Source organism: Bombina bombina, chromosome 3, assembly GCF_027579735.1.
Source record: "Bombina bombina isolate aBomBom1 chromosome 3, aBomBom1.pri, whole genome shotgun sequence".
Taxonomy (NCBI): domain Eukaryota; kingdom Metazoa; phylum Chordata; class Amphibia; order Anura; family Bombinatoridae; genus Bombina; species Bombina bombina.
The window spans coordinates 341,234,914-341,240,913 of record NC_069501.1 but is presented as its reverse complement, the minus strand read 5'-3'; positions in this window follow the sequence as shown (position 1 = coordinate 341,240,913).

Genomic DNA, 6,000 nt, shown 5'->3' with positions numbered 1-6,000 from the left:
TAAAATAACAAACCCCCCCAAAATAAAAAAAATCCCTACCCTATTCTAAATTACATAAATTTCAAAGCTCTTTTACCTTACCAGCCCTTAAAAGGGCCATTTGTGGGGGCATGCCCCAAAAAGTTCAGCTCTTTTGCCTGTAAAAGAAAAATACAACCCCCCCCCCAACATTAAAACCCACCACCCACATACCCATAATCTAACCCAAACCCCCCTTACAAAAACCTAACACTAATCCCCTGAAGATCATCCTACCTTGAGTCGTCTTCACTCAGCCGAGCCACCGATGGAACTGAAGAGGACATCCGGAGCGGAAGAAGTTAATCCTCCAAGCGGCGCTGAAGAAATCTTCCATCCGATGAAGTCATCATCCAGGCGGCGCTGAAGAAGTCTTCGATCCGGCCGATGTCATCTTCAAAGAGGCGCTGAAGAGGTCTTCTATCCGGGCGAAGTCATCTTCCAAGCCGGGTCTTGAATCTTCCTTCCGCCGACGCGGAACCACCTTCTTCACCGACGGACTACGACGAATGACGGCTCCTTTAAGGGACGTCATCCAAGATGGCGTCCCCTCAATTCCGATTGGCTGATAGGATTCTATCAGCCAATCGGAATTAAGGTAGGAAAAATCTGATTGGCTGATGGAATCAGCCAATCAGATTGAGCTTGCATTCTATTGGCTGTTCCGATCAGCCAATAGAATGCGAGCTCAATCTGATTGGCTGATTGGATCAGCCAATCGGATTGAACTTGAATCTGATTGGCTGATTCCATCAGCCAATCAGATTTTCCTACCTTAATTTCGATTGGCTGATAGAATCCTATCAGCCAATCGGAATTGAGGGGACGCCATCTTGGATGACGTCCCTTAAAGGAGCCGTCATTCGTCGTAGTCCGTCGGTGAAGAAGGTGGTTCCGCGTCGGCGGAAGGAAGATTCAAGACCCGGCTTGGAAGATGACTTCGCCCGGATAGAAGACCTCTTCAGCGCCTCTTTGAAGATGACATCGGCCGGATCGAAGACTTCTTCAGCGCCGCCTGGATGATGACTTCATCGGATGGAAGATTTCTTCAGCGCCGCTTGGAGGATTAACTTCTTCCGCTCCGGATGTCCTCTTCAGTTCCATCGGTGGTTTGGCTGAGTGAAGACGACTCAAGGTAGGATGATCTTCAGGGGATTAGTGTTAGGTTTTTGTAAGGGGGGTTTGGGTTAGATTATGGGTATGTGGGTGGTGGGTTTTAATGTTGGGGGGGGGTTGTATTTTTCTTTTACAGGCAAAAGAGCTGAACTTTTTGGGGCATGCCCCCACAAATGGCCCTTTTAAGGGCTGGTAAGGTAAAAGAGCTTTGAAATTTATGTAATTTAGAATAGGGTAGGGATTTTTTTTATTTTGGGGGGGTTTGTTATTTTATTAGGGGGCTTAGATTAGGTGTAAGTAGCTTAACATTGTTGTAATATTTTTAACATGTTTGTAACTGAATTTTTTATTTTTTGTAACTTAGCTTTTTTTATTTTTTGTACTTTAGTTAGTTTATGTAATTGTATTTCATTGTAGTTATTTGTAGGTAGTTTATTTAGTTAATTTAATGATAGTGTAGTATTAGGTTTAATTGTAACTTAAGTTAGGATTTATTTTACAGGTAATTTTGTATTTCTTTTAGCTAGGTAGTTATTAAATAGTTAACTATTTAATAACTATTCTAACTAGCTAAAATAAATACAAAGTTACCTGTAAACTAAATATAAATCCTAAGATAGCTATAATATAATTATTAATTACATTGTAGCTATCTTAGGGTTTATTTTAGAGGTAAGTATTTAGTTTTAAATAGGAATAATTTATTAAAGTATAGTGTAGTGTTAGGTGTAATTGTAACTTAGGTTAGGATTTATTTCACAGGTAAATTTCTCTTTATTTTAGCTAGGTAAGCTATTAAATAGTTAATAACTATTTAATAGTTATTGTACATGGTTAAAATAAATTGAAAGGTACCTGTAAAATAAATATAAATCCTAAGATAGCTAGAATATAATTATTATTTATATTGTAGCTATATTAGGGTTTATTTTATAAGTAAGTATTTAGTTTTAAATAGGATTCATTTAGTTAATAAGAGTTAATTTATTTAGATGTATTTAATTAATATTTAAGTTAGGGGGGCGTTATGGTTAGTGTTAGACTTAGGTTTAGGGGTTAATAATTTTATTACAGTGGCGGCGGCGTAGTGGGGGGCAGGATAGGGGTTAATAAATTTATTATAGGATGCGGCGGGTTCATGGAGCGGCGGTTTAGGGGTTAAACTATTTATTTAGTTGCGGAGAGGTGCGGGATCAGCAGGATAGGGGTTAATAATTTTATAATAGAGGGCGACGGTATAGGGGGGGCAGGATAGGGGTTACTAGGTATAATGTAGGTGGCAGCGGTGTCCGGGAGCGGCGGTTTAGGGGTTAATACATTTATAAGACTTGCGGCGGGGTCTAGGAGCGGCGGTTTAGGGGTTAATACATTTATAAGACTTGCGGCGGGGTCTAGGAGCGGCGGTTTAGGGGTTAGTAACTTTATTTAGTTGCGGGGGCCTCCGGGGGCGCCGGTATAGGGGGTAGAACAGTGCAGTTTAGTGTGAGTGCTTAGTGACAGGCTAGCAATAAAGCTGGGAAAAAGCCGAAGGGCAGCGAGATCGGATGAGTGATAACTGTCACAGTCCGCTGCTCATCGCCCCGCGGCTTTTTGACAGCTTTATTTGATAACTTAGGCGAACGTATTCAAGGTCCGCGGCGGCGAAGGTAGGCGAGCTTAGGCGGACGTATTGGGCCGGCGAAGCCAGAAAAGTAGACGGCTTGATAACTACCCCCCTATGTGTGTCTGGATCAAGCAGGCAGGTGAGTTAGATTGCTTCCGTCGCTCTCCCCCAACCAGGCGGGGGGGTCTGGATTTGCAATTTGTCGGCGTTGCTTCAGCTCTATCAATAGGGGCTTCCCTGGTGATTCCCCGTCTCACAGCTGGGGTCCGTCCCATCCCAGTCTGCATCAGCCGTGCTGAGCTCTGGTCTCGAGCGGCAAGATTGTTGTCTCCGCCTCCTCCTGCGCTGTTCTACCAGCGTGACCGTAGCCAGGCGGTCAAAAGGCTTTTGGGGCACTTCTTGAGCAGCAACGGCAGCCAGGCTCCACCGTTCAGGCCTCTGGGTTGCAGCGTACCTTCGCAGCCAAAGAGTAACAGGTGCTCTGCACGTTTCTCGGTGAAAATGTCGGCGGGTGGTTCCACACAGCAAGCCTCCTCACTCCTCACAACTTCTCACCATGCGCCTCCTACCGGAAGTGCCCCCTCCCACCATTGTGGCTAAAATCAGGTGTTTTGCTAATTTATTACCTATAGAGATAGATAATAAACATTTAGCTGTGATATTATAGTTTTCAGACCTGTCATCCAGGCCATGGACACAGTGGTCTTGGGGAAAAAGATATTTATTCACCTGAGGTTCAGCTATCTGCGCTAATAAGCCTTCGCTTATATAGCTAGCTTCCTGTTTAAAGCTCAATTTGGCATACTTGGTTTTCCCAAGGTCATGCACTTGCATAGGGATAAATAGATCCTCTTTAACTTTCACAATTTCTGCGAGGAATTGCAAATGTTCTCCCCCTTTAGGGGACTTAGTGTCCCCTTTGTGGAGAGATATTGTTAATACATCGCCATCTAAGGAAATATTGGCTATCTTTCCAGGCGGAATTTTAAAAGTATGATCATCAGAGCCACTTTGGGGAGTCTGATCATCTATCTGCAGGATAGTTACTTCAGGTACAGAGTTATTTCTGAAATGAATCTCCACAGCATCTGGCTTCTCTTCCACCGCGTGACAGTTATGTCTGATGTGAGACATGCTGGACCACTCATAATTAATAGGTCTTTTTACTAGTGACCAAACTACATTATTTATGCAATCAATTATGGTGCTTAATCGCTTTAGGAGATCAATACCAATGATTAAACGATCAGTTGGCAGATCCACTATAATGACAGGGTGTGTTATGACCCTGTTCCCCAGCTTTATCTTTAATCATGCCGTACCCCAAACTTTGAGGAAATTACCCCCAACACCTATTAGTAACCATCAAATTCCCTTAGCTTAGGTTTGAGGGGCATTAGCTCATCTAGCTGTGTGTAGTACCTGTGGGATAGAATAGTTGCCTGAGATTCAGTATCAATTATTCCCATGATAGGGTTAGTAACAGAATCCTGGATCTCAGTTGATACATAATATCTCCCTGCTGTTTCTACCATTTCACACATAAAGTTATCATGTTTAAACATTGGTGGACTTCGCCACGGTTTACTTGGATTCATTACATCACCTGATGCGGCACAATCCTTATCGACTGCCTCCTCTGTAATAGGGATAATGGGTTTCATGTATACTGCACTTGAGTTAGAGGATGCTCCCACCTGTAGGGATTGTTCTGCGCATTCATCTGTGGGAATAATGCTTATGGACAACTGAAAAATAGAAAAGTAATTTATACTTCCAGACTGGGGACACCTGTCATGACATTCAGGCCTTTTGTTGCTGGGCTGTAGGGAGAGAATTTTATTATCATTTTTAACATTCATTATCTCATTTGGTATTTCTCTCCCCTCAGATAATATCTGAGTATTTATGACTATGCCTGTGGCCCACTGTTGACCACTGGCTGTACAGCTAAAAAAGTATTATTTGGTTGCTGAGCCATAAACACTTGACTCATATTAGTGAATTGTTCGCTCAACCGATTTAGCTGGATACTAAGCAGATCTACAAGTTACCTCTACCCCTAGGCCTATCTCTTGATGCCCCATATTAGTGATTCCTGAAACATTGGGTACCCTCAGAATCAGGGCCGCTGTTTCTATCCTGGCATGGTTGCCCCTGGGGTTCAGCTTGTCTTGTTTTACTTTCTTGGGGTGCACTATTTAACTGGGGCGACTGGTTATCCTGAGAATATCTGCACCACTTATTGTATCTACCTCTACGGGGATACCTATTACCTTGTGGGTATTCTTCCCTTTGGGGATACCTATTTATCTGGTCATGCCCCCCATCTTGGGTATATTCCCTCTGTGCCACAGCCCTTGATGGGGAAGGGGCAGATTCAAAACCTTGTGGGCTAGGCCTGTTTTCTCTGGCCACTTCTGCATACGTCTTCTTTTTGGATTCAAATTAAGGGGGCTAGGTGACACACTAGTTTTGGCCATTACTTTAGGGTTGGGCTTTTTCTCTCTTTTATTCCGATGGTCATTGGTTTGCTGTATGGCATATAATTTTGTACTTTCCCTAATCAGTTTTCTTTAAAGTCTCTAGCCAAATTTACTTTGATATGAGGGGGTAGAGCTTCATAAAATAAGTTAACAAATTCTGAGCTCTCAAATTTGGGATTATTTTCGGCCATACTGAAAGCTCCTTTCAGTGTGGAAAGGAATTCAATTGGGCTCTAATTAGCGCCACATTTCAAATTGTATATCGCTGCCTTAGCCATGGTCACTGTACGATATGTGCCGAATTCTCTTTTACACCGTTGCTTTATTTCTCTCCAAGATTTGACATTTATATCTTTTAGTGAAGCAAAGTATTTATGATGCTTAACCTCAAATACCCATGGCAGAAATTCAGTTTTAGATTGTCCATCATTTATATTTAATTGTAAGATTAGAACTGGGATCTAGACCTCAGCTGCAGAATTGTTTTACAAAAGTGGTTGTTGTTTCACCTTCTTTAGGAGCATAGCTATTGTTCAGGTACGCTCAAGTAATAAAGTGATTTTAATTAGTAGGTGGTAAATACTCAGGTCTGATATTTGTCAGATGGTATAGAGATCTGAGGTTGTGCTAAAAGTGTTGGTGACTTCACCTTTGGTCTGAGCAGATTGGATGTCAGATAAGTACAGAGAAGTAATAGGTAGAAGTGTAAATGCCAAGTTAGTACTAGACCAGCACAGTAGGGGTTACTGGAGAGAGTGATGATACACAGCGCAGCTC